The 17,409-nt window shown below is 29.7% G+C and overlaps 1 protein-coding gene across 1 annotated transcript in view; it reads left to right on the top strand.

Moving 5' to 3' along the window:
- The first annotated feature begins 345 nt into the window (after positions 1 to 345).
- LOC129988576 (diuretic hormone class 2-like) overlaps positions 346 to 17,409 on the top strand; it is a 30,295-nt gene continuing 13,231 nt past the window's right edge. The window contains exon 1 of the mRNA XM_056096826.1: positions 346 to 504. The gene's annotated coding sequence lies outside the window, so the exon portion shown is untranslated. The remainder of the gene's footprint in view (positions 505 to 17,409) is intronic.

Here is a 17,409-nt window from a genome sequence, read left to right as displayed (position 1 = left end):
TAGCTTGTTTCTGATAGTTAAATTGCCTGATTGATTAACTTTGTTTGATTTTTGATGGAACTTCAGATGATATGTATCAGAAAAATACACATCATTGACCATTATGTCGTAATCTGACAACTCAACCCGTCTGCAAAATATCTTCACCATTTAGCAGAAAGTATCTTGGCATCCAAACGGAATAGGAAAGGACGACATTACGCTGATTGACAGCTGACAAATGATTTGGTGGAACAATTACCAAAAATTGATTAGAAGACCATGCACAGTTTTGTAAGTTGGATAATATTCTGTCAGAGCCAATCAGAAGGGACGACCATTCAAGAATCGCTCTGACGTAATAGAATACGTCACTGGGGCAAGGAGCGAATGGTGGAGCTTTCTTTATAAAGCTCATCTATGATTTGGATGAAGCAAGCAACTTTTTCCAGATTTTTGGAAGTGCGCTCTCTGAATAGTTCTAACAAAACTCCTTTGTTCTATCCATTCGAGTCTTCGAAGTCCGTAAGTGCTTTTTTTTTTCTCTCTCTCTCTCAGTCTGCTTTCTCTAAAGTTCGTTACTAAAAATTATTCAAACTGAACTGTACGTGACAATTTAAGGTTCTGTTAAATATTAGGATTCGTGTTAAAAATGGAATTATTGAACGTAAAATATATAAATAAATGTTTAAAAGGAATTCGAAATTTCCCCCTGGCATTTCATTTATATAAGAATCTTTTAAGATAAAATAATCAATCTTATATTGCCTTCTTTTTATATAAAGCATATATATATTTATAAAAATATAGCCTTCTTTTTATCTTAAAAATAAATATTCGAAATTGACATAACGATTTTAGAATATAGGATACAAGAATAAAGGAAATTAATTCGAATTTATTCTATTAAATGCCATTAAGGCCTCTTTTTTAATCTATGTTGTAAATGCTTTGTTGAGAAAATTAAATAATTATAATATAGTCAGTGCATAGCTAGCTAATCAATTTCAAATTATGTGCAGCATATATTGCATACTAATCCGTTGTTACTATCGTAACTTGTAAATTAATTGATACGCGTTATTTTTCTTGTTACAAAAAAGACATTTTCCAACAATATGAATTCATTAATTTATTTTTGCTTTCTTTTGAATTGGCTTCCTTCATTTGCATACCAATGATATCAATTGTTAATGAAGATTGGAACTTTAAATTTACCCTTTCTAAGACCGTGGTATGCTTTCCACCAAATTTATCAATCTTTGTATGAAATTATGTAGGTTGGCATAAGTTCTGACAAATTTTTTTTAGAAAGACAGAAACTTAGATGCTTCAGTTCTTTATCTTACACAAAATAATGTGTCTTGGTTTGTTACTTAATTATTAATTAACCAAATTAATTAATGAATCAAATTAAATTTATCTAATAAGCTAAATGAAACCCTTCTCTTCTTCTAATTTCAAGCCTGAAAATATTTTAACATAATATGACTAGAAAAAAATGGCACTTTAAAGGGTTAAGATTGAATCCCTAACTCAAAAATGATTTCCTTTTCAAGATTTAAATGCTATAACTTAAATTCTATTATCTCACAGAAAAGATAGTAAACACTTCTTTAAATTAGCAGTAAAATGCGTTCTGTAATTATTACAATTATTGCAAAACGCTGAAAATTTATACATATAATGAAATCTCCATTTAGATTAATACATCTCTTAATAGCTTGTCAGTAGATATAAGTTCAACTATTACCTTAATTAATTGGGACTTTTGTTTGTTTACTAAAATACTAAAGAAAACTGTTAACGGTGTTCACTGTCTGATTGCTTTCATTGAGCGGCCATTTAAATTATTACAATACTTTATAAATAAGAATTGAAACTGATCTATAAGAGATAGCACATAAGAGATCTAAATAAGATTTTGAGCAAACATTTTAGAAGAAATGTGATAAAACTTCATTTAAAATTCCGAAACACAGAATATGGTAAATAATATAAATCTATCATCCAATCTTTTACCATTAACTTTATTAAAAGGATAATGAATGAATTATTTAATTTTTTTACCATCTAAAATTTATTGTGTCATTAATTGCAATGAAAGCTTTCAAACGAACAGTACTTAATAGATAGAAAATAAAAGAATACAGTACACTCCCGATTATCCGCGGAATTGGGTGGCGCGGCCGCCGCGGATAACAAAAATCGCGGATAATCCGAAAAAAGCTAAAAACTGGGTATAGCAAAAAAGAAAACAGTCATTCCAACTTGGAAAAATCGTTTTATGTACAATGAAACGTAAAATAAACAGCAGGAAATGTTTAACTAACGCTTAATATTTTAGTATATCACTCAAAACTAACCTAAAATGCATTTTGTTAATGAAAACGGAAAAGTGCTTTGTATTTACGAGATGCGTCAAGGATACAAGAAAAATGAATACATATGTACTGTTTTAATACTGTAATGTATTATGTAATTACAAAAGCATAACTGTAAAACTGCACCTTTTTGAAAAAATCAGTAAAAAAAAAAAAAAAAAAAACCTTTGTGCGGTAGGCTCGGATAACCCGCCAGCGGATAATCGGGAGTCTACTGTACTTAATAAAAGTATATAAAATGTATCTTCATTCATAAAAAAGTTATATCTAATAAAAAAAATTATACTAAATAATTCGATTAAAACAGTAATTATTTAATTTCAAATGAATACCAAAGCCATAGAATCATAAAATAATCATAAACATTAAATTATAAATGAATTAAAGGTAAAGTGTCAATAAACAGAAACAGAAGAAAATATTAATTCTCTATTTAGTAATTCTTTTTTCTCGAATTAAATTACCATTCTGGTAGGAAAATATTTATTACCTTTTAATGGTAGCATGTTCATGAAAAATGGGTGGTCAATATATCAACAAATTATTGTTTATCGTTTCTATACATAAATGGAAAATGGTTCAATAAGCAAAATAATTTTTGGTTGTCGTGCGAAGTCTAATAGGTAATATTTGCGATAATGACAGTGGATAAACCGTTGGCTTTGTTGGGCGCGTTATTCAACACAAAGATCAATATGGAATTATCATCTCCTTTTTATCTACGACACAGAATGTTTTTGACTGGACTATTTTCAAAACTATTTTTTTAAGCAAGAAAAATCATAAACAAAGCAAATGTATAAAGAAATTATTGTAACATTTTTTTTTTTGGAATTGTCGCCCCTTTTATTAGAATATTTGTTATTAAATCGCTAAAATTATTGCTTCGATATAATTCAACAAAAGATAATAACAAGAAACAGATTTTAATTGATTCCATAAAGAAAGATTACAAATAATTAATCATACATTTTAACTTCATTTAATTACATTATTTTTAATTAAAAAGAAACTCTTTTTGTAATAAATATAAACCCCACTGAGTCTAAATAATAAATTCTTTTTAAAGAAATATAAGCATAAAATATCATTTTATAATATAATACAAATTAATGATTTGACATTTAGTTTTAAAAAATGTCAACTTAATTATACAAAATATTATTATTGTATAAAAGTCAGCCATATTTTAAACAATGCTACTGTATAGCCATTGGCATTTAAGTCCATCAACAGTAAAGCAAAAAATTAGGATTAAATCCTAAGGATCCTAAGGTATTAAAAATCAATTTTGTATATACGCGCTTTGTTGTATAACTAAAAATATTTCATCTTTCTTTTGTGAATTCTGTTAATTCTGTGAAAGAAAATTATCGAAAATTATTTTAATATATTGTATATAACACTTTTTTTTTCCTTACTACAATAATCAATGCAATTTGCTTATATTTGTACACTGTTTATAAAAGCAGATTCTGGAAAATGCAAATTTAGTTGTTCTATAAAAGTGTTTATCTTACATAAATTTTCACAGTGCAAAAGAACAGACAAAGCTAGCGCAGTTCAGAATTTTCCTTGTTGGCCATGTTTTTTGTTGTTGTTGTAGGCGATGGAAAATGAGAAAAAGAAACAGAAAATATGAGCATTTATTTAATACAGAAGCCATTAGTTAACATTACTTATGTAATATTTTATTCAATTTGCTGGTGTTTTAAAAGTCTTTGTAAAATATTCTTTTAAATCTTCAAAAATAGATATACCTCAAAGTTCCATTTTTATAGAGAAATAAATTACTTTCAGTTTTGCACAATATCTTGCAATTATTTCCGAAATGTTTAATGCACATGCAAGTTTCCATTCCACATTTCTTGTATTTATTAGTAATAAAAAGGAATTATAAGCAGTTTTTCGTTAAAACATCAGATAAATTATTTAATTGAAAACTGATGAATTAAGTTATATATTGAGTTTTGGAGGAGGTTTATATGCTTTTTCTATTATTCGCTTTTTATAGAAATTTATTGTTTTGAAACGGAAATTTTCTAATGAAAAATTACTGAAAATTAAATAATAGTTTTGGTGTAATCTTCATATTTATGACTTAACTTCATGAATATTTCAAGCATTCAATTTAAATTATTTTGATGACGAAATTTCAAAGAAAGAATACTGAAAATAAATGCAGTATTGTATTAGAAAAATTAATAATTTTTTGTAAATTTTTATATAAGATTAAATGTTTCTAAATAGAAACAAAACTTTAAACAATATTCAACAGAAGATATTTACCACATTCCTAATGCATTGTTTTCCAGTTTTGCTCATCTTTATCATTAATTATGTTATTCGATGTAATTAAAATGGTAAAGGTATTAAATACTTATTTTTAAACAAAAATGCGCATGAAATAGGGTAAAAAATTCCAAATATTATTTAAATTGATAAATTTATTTAAAATTCAATATTAATTCATTTTTTTAATCTTGTTCAATATAACCTTATAAAAATTTTGTTTGTTATTTACAACGATTCTTACACTATAAACCGCAAATTAAAACCAAAATTTTTATATGCCTTTTTTTATTTAATGAATCTTTAGTTTCACTTATGTATAAAAAATCGAAATATTTGAGGATAAGAGACTGTATAGTAACTTCTGCCACCAATTCTCATGAAACAGCCATGTGAGATGAAAGCTCTAATATCCAGCAACTATAATAAACATTGCCCTACCATAGCATTCTATTATTATTTCTAGGTAGTTTTCTTGCTGTATATCCGGTGTCATAAAAACATACGCAGCGTTGAAGTATCTAACTAATAAGAACAAATCACAGTTTTTTCTTAGTTGTTATATTTAAAGATTGAGGGACAGAGGTAGGTAAGAAGAAATTTGTTGACATACTTGTTTCGTAAGTCAGGAACCCTCAGCAAAACTTTAATTAGGAAATATTTAATAAAATCTGTACTTATCCTGGGATAGAACTGTAATAATAATAAGTAAATCATTTAACTTTTTGTTAAGAAATATATCTTTTCAAAAGCCTGTTTAGAGAAACTAATTCAATTTTTTTTTAATCTATCTTCTTACATATTATTCGCAAAGATACAACTTCAAATCCTTAAATTGAAAGTTTAATGTTTTTAATTTGTTATGGAGAAATGTCAGATTAAATTATTTAGAAATAAAACTGATGAAAGCAGAATTCCAAAGATAAGTATTCGGAAAATGTTGCACACGATTTAGATGTTTCTAAAATTGCAGGAAAAACATCTAGTTTATGAACTTACTTTAACTTTTAACACAGATATAAAAATATATAATTAAAAGTTAGAATTCTTAATTATATATTTTATTATATATTACATAAATAAAATTATTAGAATATGTAATTATATATTCTTTTTTAATGAAAAATTTATTATAGGAAATTAATAAATAGAAGTAGATATAAAATTTATTTATTTATCTTTGAAGTATCAATGAGTTAGCGACCAAAATTAATAGAGCGATTAAAAAAAGAAGGAGAGAAAACAATATTTACTTTAAAGTAGCAATCAAAATAATTTCGTATAAAGCATTTAATTAACAAATCATAGATATTATGGAGTAAAATCAAAAATTAAGATTGTTCAAGAACAATACTCTATTTCATTTTAAGCATTAATATATATATATTATTTTAAGCATTAAGTAAAAATCAAACAATAATAATAATAAAATGGGCCTAATTATTTCGGCAGATCATATAATAATAAAAGTGGTTGCAGTTTATTATCAGTAATAACTTTATGTAAAATAATAATGTAATTTGTGCTTGTAAGATTTTTAGTAAACACTTCTAAAGAAAAACAATAAACTTTTTGTTTTAACTATTTCAATTACATTCTGCTGGGTCTTTATTTTCCCAATTCAAACTGAATTAGATTTAAGGAAATATCGAGGTCTTTTTATTCCAGATAATAGTTAATTGGAAAACGTTGAATTTTTGCTTCCAATTTTTTTTTCTCAAATAAAACTTTAAAAATATGTTAGAATAACTTCTTTTCCTGAACGATACTTAATGAGCTTTGTTCTTCTATTCCACTGAACAGAAAGTTTGAGTTTTTGAAGTCTCTTTTTTAATGAAGTCTTATTTTCGAACGAGAATTTAAAATGTTCTTATGATTTGTTTTACAATTTCGGCCATAATTAGAGACCCGCTAATGTCGTACAGTTTCATACTGAAACTCAGCGTGTCCCAAAGAAGATTTAGCGAGGTGGGTTTCTTTTACTTTTACCTCTTTTTTTTCAGTGAATGAATTGACTCTCCGCAAGAAATATTATTGGGGATTCGATTTATTATGGATTATGTTCTTTAATGATATGGGATTCTGGTTGAATATGACTTACTTTTTAAATCTCCACAAAATGATTCATAAAAATGAAAAGCAGCTCCTGGTCATGATTAATGAAAGAGTTTTTTTTTCATATTTTATCATCAGTCCAATAAAATTATGTTTTTCTCTTTTCTTGGCAATAAATCTACCTCTTTCATAATAACTAGAATTTCAATGTTCAGTGCTTAACGAATATAAAAAGAACATTGGTGAAAATGTTCTGGAAAGTTGTGTAATTAAGTCATTATCTCAAACATTATATTCAATGGTTTATAACCCAAAATTTTACTTTAAGTCTAGGTGTTAGAATGTATTATGGCCAGGAATTATATTTAGTAAAGAAATGTCATGTAAAAGAAAAGTCTTTTCTTTTCAACTTTCACATTTTGAAATCCATTACTTCAGGAGTAATTTATTCTTTGAACTCTGGAATTTTTTTCTCTTTTAGATGGCATTTCATTCACATCAATATCTTAAAAACTGAAAAAACTGATGGAAAGATGATTTGCAAACTATCATAACGGTTTGCACCATTTCAACGATTTATAAAATTAATGCGAAACCATATTATTTTCAAGACCAGATATTATGATCAGGTGTTTTATTTAGGATAGAGCTGTCTTGAAAAAAGAAAAAGTAAATTTCAGTTTTTGTATTTCGAAATGCAATTGTCCGATAGTAATTCATTCCGAATTTTTTAAATTTTTGATTTTCTTCTCTTTTAAATGGTACCTTTTTCATTTCAGTGTCTTAATAATTGAGAAAAGTGCAGTTGAAACATGATTTGCAATAAAAAAAAATAATAATGAAGTCTTACCACGGCTCGATTTTCTAAACCAATGAATGAAAAGAGAAATTCTATTCATCACAATGAAAAAAATTCATTTCTTCTTCTCTTTGTATGAAATGTTTTTCAGAATTATTGCTACTAAATGGATTGATCATATAACATTCCATAACTTACAAGAGAACTTGGAAAATAAGTATAACTAAATATTAAATAACATTTATTTGTATATACATATAATAGTTCGTATGCCTATGCCATAATTGTAAGTGGAGTCATATTCAGAGTAACTTGAAATGAAATGGATCGAAGTTACTTGGCCAGTTTAATTAGTTTACAGAATCCATTATTGCTCTCTGGTTAATAGGTATATTTATAAAAATTAATTAACACCCCTTTTCTCTTTGGTTCATAGTTGTTCTCTCATAAAGAAATCATCAACACCATTTAAGTGTCTTTTTATCGGAAAACTAAAGGATTCTGGATCTCTCTTTATGGTTCTTTAGAGAGCCTCCTTAGTCAAGAATGGTCAGCTTCCAGATGATTCCTCAAGGCTGTTGCTGTAACTGATTTGTTATTTCAGAGAGTAAAGCAAATGTCCTGTTAGTATCCTTAAACAGTCGATGACTCTTTACATCTCAGGGATACTTCATAATACAAATTTTCAAAGAACTTGGCTGGATTAAGATAAAACTAAAGTCATTTTCAATGAATTATTTCGCCAAAGTGAAAAATTGTTACATTAAAATATTATTTAGTATACGATTTTGCTGTCCTTTGCTTCTGAATTTCATATGATTGTGATAGAAGCTTGAATGCCAAAGCATATATAAATATCAGATACGGCACGATTCATTTAAATGCATTGGAATCAGCATATTCATAGGATAACTTATTTCCAACATATTTCGAACAAACACCCAATAAATTCATAATATCTCCTATTCGAGATATACCCTGAGAAAGAATAATAATCTTCAAACAAAATCATCTTGCTCCACATATTTAAATAAGAATATTTCTGAAATTACGTCTGTCCTTCAGTGTGTCTGTGAACAAATCAACTAAAAAAAAGAGAGAAAAAAAACCCACAAAGATATTGAGAAATAAAATTTAAAATCCAGTAGAATTGGTTTTAGACTAAAAAAGAGCCTGGAAGGTAGATATAAATATCCAGATAATATAAATATCTTGTATATATAGTAAGAATAATTGGTCAGACTAGAGAACCAGTCTCCAAGCGCTAGCCATTGATCAACAATGTTTTATATGAAAATTCGTGGCCCACGTGCCATCCATCACTTTCCATTTTTGAGACATAACGCAAAATGAAGTTTTGGTCCACTTTAGCCTCCACAAATGGACTAGTATCACCAATTTACTTTAATACTTTCCAACAATAACTTGTTAAAGCTGGTTGACATGACTTAATATGAACATGATGAGAAAATAGTTGGTCGTCTAAGACGACTGGTATGATTTTATAATTAAAACTGTTGATCAGTATCAAATTTTGAACCAAATTCGTTGAAGGAATGCCTATTTCTTAGTTAGCTAGTCCCTATGTAAGTGAATTTGGTAACCAAAAATATAGCAAGTTAGATAAAGGAAATTCTGTTTATAGTCTTGATATCAAAACTGAATCAAACTTTATATCCACTCGTACAAAAAGAAGAGGCCCAGAATACGTATTTGAATTTCTTCACAATCCTGCCAAATTGTGTAAACATACGAACAATTCAAGTGGGGAGATAATCCAGTTGATTTGTAACAGCTTATTGATATTATAACTTTAAAATGGCGTTTCTTTCTCTTTTTTTTTCACTTACAATACACAAGCATATCTGATGAGTCTAAAGGTTCCTCATATTTGGCAAAATAGTTTATAAAATGTCGGGAACGTTCCAGATACCTCAACGTCCACTAGGGCTATAATACCGTATGAAATTCTTTAAAGGACTTTTTCTTTTCGTTTTTAAATCTATTTAATTATTTTTTCCGCATTAAGAATCAAATAAGCTCTGAAACTAAAAAACAATAATAATAATATTAAAAGTAGAGAAAGGAGACAGTAAATGAATCAATAAGTAATAGGCTTGCAAGCTGGGAGGCCAGCTAAGATGATATCCAAAATTCTTTCACCACGCAATAACTGCATAATAACTGATGGCGAAAAACGAAAGATTCCTCCATCGAATTTAGCAATGATTGGTCTGTTTTGAGTGCAGAAATGACTTCGTGTGCAACCAAATGTGTGCTTTATTTCCGTTTTCTCTCAATGCTAAACTCATCAAATAGTGATATAGAGATTTTTTTCTTCACTTTTTTTTCGTTAATTATTATTTGGTTCTATTTATCGTACGGTGAAAACTTTTTTCGTTTAACATAATGCTTTTTTTTTAATTACAAATCACTCATCGAAAAAAATGTGTCAATAAAATTCTAAAATAGAGTGAAAAAAAGTTTTGGGATATTTAAAGTTAAAGCTTTGGAAAATTGAATTTTAATTAATTAACTTTTGCAATACTAATCGGTATTGAATTGCTGTTAGTATAGATTGACTTGGATGCAATGAATTAGTCATAGTGAATGCTTTGAATTTCCTAAAAAAGGCTTCATTTAACACAAAAACACAAACTGAACATCTGAAATTGCGAGATTCTTACCATTATTATCTAACACACTTAAGAGAAATACTGAATCAAACAACAGCAAGGGGCATTTTCCTTTTCTGCACTGGAAATACAATTTAAATTTAGAAGTTTTAAACATACTACTTTATGTAATTTAAGTTTAACTATAAGCGATTTTTAGAAGCTTTTCTGATTCCACAGAGAATTAGTCACCTAACGGTTGCTGTGTTTAGTTAGTAAATATTGTGTACCGTTGCTAATACGTTACAAATGAGGAAAGAATGTACGTAAGCAAATATTTGCACATATAGCGAATTCTAAGATATTTAAACTTCGAGTAAATTCGAGAATTTGAAATTTCTCCCACGAGCTGTACAAACCCTGTGACAAATACTAATTTTTAAATTTGAAAAGTGTCATTTACATTTTTAATAATTCAAACTTAAACTGTTGTTTATATTATTTTGTACTATGCTTAGAGACTAGTGTAATACGTTTGCTTTATTACATAAATTAAGAAAATATTCTGCTCATAATAATTATTTGCATTTTTTTTGAAACTGTACAGAAGTCCATCCTTATCCATAACATATTTTATAATAGAAGGCTTTGGGTTTTAAAAAGGATAATTTATGAAAGCACTCATTTATTCATAAAAAAATATTATTTTCTAGAAAAAAATTGAAGGATAACAATTTTATGTCATTAAAATAAGCAATGTAATGATTGATCATTATATTAATAATAGATTCAAAACTAAATTTAATCAATCGTGGATATTGTATAAGTTTTTATTCACGTATAGTTGTGAGTTTATGCTTATTTCATACATTTTATCTCATCTCACGAAAATCATTGAACTTATAAATCAGCAGTAGAGATTACATCGGGTATAAACTCAATGATTAAAATAATGAAAAGTTCTTGCAAAATATGCTTAAATTATTTTTAAAATTAGAAAATAGATGTTACGGAAACAAAACCGGTATCGCTTAAAAATGTGTTTTTCAAATTTAATGGTTTTTGCTTTCTCGCATATAAAGCATACAAAAAGATAGTATTGTAATCATCAAATGTCAAATACAATATTTCAGACCCTCCTGAGTGCGAAAAACACATTTTTGTCTTTGTATCTGTCTATCTGTAAACACAATAATTCGAAAATTCTTTCAGTTAAAGGTAAGAAAATCGGCATATTAATATTGGTTACAACAAATTTATATATTTCTATTAAATAATTGAACAAAATACTTTCAGAGTAAATCTGTCCGGGCGATTGTTCTAGTACAAATCAACACAACAATTCCGAAACGGGTAAGTCTAGATAGATGAAATTTTGTACACAGCTTTAACATCTAAAATTTGAAATTAATTCCACCAAAGGATGGATCATCTAACATAATGAATTATATTAATAAAATATTAACAAATTGCATAAATGAAATTTGGTTTATAGTTTTAGCAGTTAAACTGTAGAATTTTGAAACAAATCTATTAAAGGTTTGATCGGCTGTCGGTCTGTACTTTCGTATGCATGTAAACGCAATAATTCAAAAACTCAGTAAATTAAATGAATGAAATTTGGTATGTGATCTTTTGATTACAATTGTAGCTCCAAGTCAAATTTCGGTTTTAATCAGGAAAAAGATATCCAAAATACACATTCGTTTTTGAGTACTTGTGTATTAACTGCCTGCCAGTGATTAATCCTCATTGATTCTATATTTCATAACTATCGAACATGAATGCCGCGCAAAACATTCGCAGCACTACCTAAGTTCCATAATTTTATGCGAGGAAGGGGGGGGGGGAGATACACTCTTTTTGAAGGATACACGGGAACCATTCCCATTGGTTAAATTATAATTTTCTGTAAAACTTTTCAGGAAGGACGTCAAAGTGCTCATTATTTTTAATAAAAATCTAATTTAAATTTTCGGAAACTTTTTCTTTGTGAGTTCATCCTACCTAAGAAGTAATTATATTGCCAAATTTGATCCCTTTGAATGTTCTACAGGACGGTCTGTCCTGTAGAAGGGTTTGAGATTTTTCCCATGATGCATGTCCCAATACATAAATAGCGTGATATGCTAGTCTATAAACATTATTATGCTGATAGAGTTTCATATTAGTATTAATATACCATAATTATACAGGAATCTAATCCCGGAAAATTGCAGCAATAGTGATGATATGTTGAGAAATAATCAGGAATTTATTTACAATTTATATTCCATGCAATAATATTTCATGTAAAATATACTATGCAACAATATTCTGCGCAAATTTTCTTTGATTACCAAGGCCAAGTTGAAATGAAACAGCAGAAAGACATTATTTCTTTTAACGATCCGTGATTAATATTTGAACCATGCCAAGATTTTTTTTTCTCCATTTTTTTAAAGTCAATGCTGACAAGAGTTTGTTAACAATGATTGAAGAACTGTGATCATGAGAGGTCTTTTGTTCAACAAGTTTGTCAAGAAAAGAAAGAAAGAAAAAAATGCAAAATATCTTGACACGATGTTATGTAAGCTTGTTTCTAAAAACTAATTAAGCCGAGGAATTCTTAAAGTCGAAGTTTAGCGGAAAAAAACATCGCAAATAATTTTGTTCGAAGATTATCCCATCTCTTCGAAAGATTTCGTCCTTTTTTAGAAGCCTCAAAGGTCTTTTAAATCTCATTAAATGACGAATGTAACTTAATTCTTCATTTCTTGTTACATTAGATCTGAAAAAATATTTAGTGCGATTATTTTTATTGTAGATAAATACTACATAAATATTACCTGACTGAAAAATTTATATAAACAAGAATTTTTGTTAAAAAAAAATGTGAAAATTATTCTAGAATTCAATTATTTTCAGCAAGTTATATGTAGAAAAAGAAATATAACCGATGTAGATGAATCTGATTCGTAAATTTATACTTGAAATGATAAAACATTTACTGTTTTCCGAAGCAACGCTAATGGTTCTTATCCCCCTCGAATCGAATCACTTTACACCAGGGATTCTTCTACCCTATTATTTTAATATTTTAAGAAAGGAGCAATCTTGGCCTGAAACTGTACGAGATTTATGGAAAGAAGATAAAATGGTTATTTTATACTTACTTGCTCTAACACAGTGTTTCTCAATGTGGTGCTGATATTCCCATGGATATATGAAATGTTCTCTCGAGGCATGTGGCGAAAAAAGATATAATGGTGGGCATATATATAGATGTTAGTAATTAAATAAAATGTTATTGGCTTGAAGGGGGAAGTGTACGTGGAGCAGTAAAAAAAATGTTGTGAAACGTTGCTTTAGTTATAGTTAAATCCATGGATTTAAGAATAATAATAAACGTTAGTTTAGTTTAGTTAGTTATACTAATGTCCCTTTTTATAGCAACACTAGAACTACGTTGAGATGGACCTCGTAATTTTGAACCGCGGTCAGATGACGAGGAAGACACCTGAGCTGGCATCCACCTCTCCAACTTCCACACCACACTAGCAAGATGATGTTTGTATTTAACGTGCCCCAGACCCCCTAACGGATTTAACGTCCCCAGACTCGCTTACATGACGGTTCTTCGGTGGAATCGAGTCTCGAACTCAAAGCCCTCCAGTTCCACAGCCGAGACCTTCCCACCAGGCCATCGCGACCTAATAAATGTGAAGTATGGCATCTTCTGTTATTCATCGATTCTGAAATATTTATATATCATAAGATGTAGAAATCGGATTAAACTTCTCTCTATCTTTTGAGATGATCATTTCAAATAGTGTCGTCCAATTAGAAATTCAGGGGAAACTGGTCCACTTTGGGACTAACTCATTACTGGAGGAAAATCTCTAACAGTCAACAATTCGTTATTATAAAAGCATAGCTGTTCAAGACTTCATTCCAACTACACATTCTTCCTTCGAAATAAGTTCGCCATTCATGCCGTGGCTTCCTCGCAAAGACCTTATCAAAAATTCGAGTTAATCATAAGGACTATAGTAAAAGGCTATATAAATCCATTCGTATCTGCTTATTGCTGATGTTCTCTCCATAAAAGAAGGGAAATTAGCATTAACGAAAAGATTTTTCGTATAAGATTCGGCCAAAAGTATATGTCGCCGTGAAATGAAAGGCCGGTTTGGTTTAGTTATATTAACGTCCCGTTTGAAGCAACACTAGGGCTGTTTCGGGGCGGACCTCGTAATTTTGAATCATGGACAGATGACCACACCTGAGCTGGCACCCACCTCTCCACACCACACCAGTGGGAGGACGTTTGGTCTTGACGGATTTAACGTGCAACAGACCCCCTTACACGACGGGTCTTCGGTGGAATCAGGTCTCGAACCTGAAACCCTCTGGTTCCGAGGCCGAGACCTTCCCACCAGGCCACCGCGGCCCAAAGGAAAGGCCGGAAGAGCAAAAATATTTGGATTTAAAAAAATTCCGACTCTGAACGTGTTTTTTTGATTAACAGTTCCATATTTAGATTGTAAATCAGGACTGGCATTGACTAAAAATTCCAAATATTCTGAATTCTGTCCAATCTTGAACAAAATCCACTTAGAGAAAGTCTGTCTATCCGGCTGTTCGCATACTAAATTAACACGACAACTACAGTCCAAAGACAGTTAGATGGATAAAATACGATACACAATATTAACGTCTATGATCAACACATTTATCAAATTTTGAGCCAAATCCTGATCGTCTCTCAGTCTGTACTTTCAGAAACCTGTAAACGCGATCATTCAACGAAGCAATGGCTTAAAAATATCAAATTTGTGTCTACAAATATACGTGATTTTGTGTCTATAATTGTAGTTTTGTGTCAATTTTTTTATTTAAATTGGTTGGGAAAAGCGTATCTAAAGCTCAAATCCAATTTTCAGATACTATTGACCGTCTGCCAGGGATTAATCACCAATAAAAATCCAAGAATGATAGGATAGATTCAGTAAAAATTCATGCCAAAGGTTAATATTTCGTAACTGTTGTACACCAATGCCATGCAGGGCATTTTTTGAGATAATGCATTTATTAGAGAGTACCCGCTAGTGTTTTGTGGAGACCATTATCGCTGGTTTTTAGTAGACTTAAAACATTAAATTATGAGAATTATTCATTTGTCTGAAAAATTGATATTACTTGACAATAATGTAAGCCATACATTGCACCTTTTTGTTATTAACTGAAGGTGTATCGCTGATAAAATAAGAAATATTTTAGAATTTCGCTCAAAAGCATACCGCATATAAAAAATTGCATTTTTCGCTACTATATTTTATTCAAGTTGTACCAATCACTAAAAAAAGAACATTCAGGCGTGGGAGGTAATCTATCTGAACATATCCTCAAAGGAAAAGCATCACTTTTTCTAGGCAGTATCGAATGCAATATATCGGAAATGTCCCTTGTTTTGAGTGATGGATGCCTAAATTGAACTTGCCCAAAATTCTAAAAGGTTTTCAAAAAGCGCCAGTCTCTATTGCACTTTCACCCTGAAAGTACTTTGAAGGGGCACTTCGTCTGATTGAAGAATTTGAATTTTAAATATTTTACATTTTTTTTTATATATATTGCGCGAACGCTTTTAATACTTTGCTTTTTAATATTTGAAAATAAGTGGTTGTGTAATATAAGTGCTCTTTGCTTTGTTTCCAAGAAGATAAATTATATAAAAATGGTGTCTCGGATAAAAGCCTCTTTAGTATCAGTCAGCTCGCTCAGCTAAGTTCCATTTTTGTTTTTTCAAAATTTGTCAAATGAAAAAAAAAAAAAAAAAAATTCGAGGGAGCTGGAGAATAAAAATTATTTTATCAATTGTATAATAGAAAATTATAATATGTTCTATTGATTATAGTTTTCATAAGTCACGATGATAAACGATAAATTACTCCCTGGAATATATTGTTACTTTCTCGCATACGCGGTATAGAGAAAGAGATATTTAGACTACCCTAAGTTCGAAAAATATGTTTTTAGAAAATGTCCATCCGTCTATCAGTATGTGACAAAGATAACACAAAAACATTTTGAGCTAGACGATTAAAATTCAGTATATGGTCTTTACATCAAATGTGCAGATTTCTTTCAGATTTTGAGTAAAATCTGTTCAGAAGAAATCCGTTTGTCCCGCTGTTCGAATATAAGTTAACACGATAATTATGAAATGAAAAGCCGGCGTCCTGGCCTAGGGGTAGCGCGTCTTCCCCGGGATCTAGGCGTTCCGGGTTCGAGTCCTGGTTCGGGCATGGTTGTTCTACATCTGTGTTCTCTCTGTGGGGCGCGTGAATGAGCCCCCTGTAAAAAGGGATTATGCAAGCGAGTGTGTGTGATCTATCTTCATTTGAGCTAGAAGTCAGACTTCTGCCCACGGGTGCTCAGAGGTCTTTACCCTCAGAAGCTACTGCGCAAAAATTTGGCTTAAAATAGTCAGGCGATGACAAAAAATAAAAAAAAAATGAAAAAACTTATATGAATAAAATTCGGTGCACAGATTTAACATATATAGAAACCTGTCAAATTTTGAGCCTAATCCAACTACGGGTTAACTCTCTGTCGGTCTGTATTTTCAGAAACATGTAAATGCTATAACTCAATGATGCAATGATTTAAATTTATCGAATTCAGTATGTGAGTTTGTAACTACAAGTGTAATTTTGTGTCGAATTTTTGTTCAGAACAACATTTCTAAAACACAAATTCTATTTCCGTATAATATTACACGTATGAACGCCAGGGATGAATAGCCAAAGAACTTGCCAAAGTTGACAGGATAATAAACTCGGTGAAAATACTTCATTGATTCCAAAGACTAATATTTCGTAACTATCATACGCCAATGCTATGCAAGGTGTTCTCTGGGATAATACCTTTATTAAAGATAATGCGAGAAAGTTTAGTGGAGACCACTCTTGCTGGTTGCAGAAATTAAGATAACAATGTTTTCAATACTTAAAGCGAGAAATGAAATAGGTTCATAACTATTGTAGAATAAACCTGCTGATTTTCAAAGACTTTTTATAATGCAACATCAACATTCTTCGAACAATTTTGCTTACTTTATACTTAGGAGACATATTTGTAACTACATATTTTAATGGATGTTATGTTTTTTTTATGTTTGAGAAAAATGTTTTTCTAATGATATATCTGCATCTATGAATGTAAATACGATTAAGTGAACATTGCTAGAATGAGATAGAGGCATATTGTCTGTGCCATTGGGATGAGCCAGGATAGAACCTGG

This window comes from Argiope bruennichi, chromosome 10, assembly GCF_947563725.1.
Source record: "Argiope bruennichi chromosome 10, qqArgBrue1.1, whole genome shotgun sequence".
NCBI classification, from domain to species: Eukaryota; Metazoa; Arthropoda; class Arachnida; order Araneae; family Araneidae; genus Argiope; species Argiope bruennichi.
The sequence above is the reverse complement of the archived record's forward strand: the minus strand, read 5'-3'. Positions and strand labels throughout refer to the sequence as shown.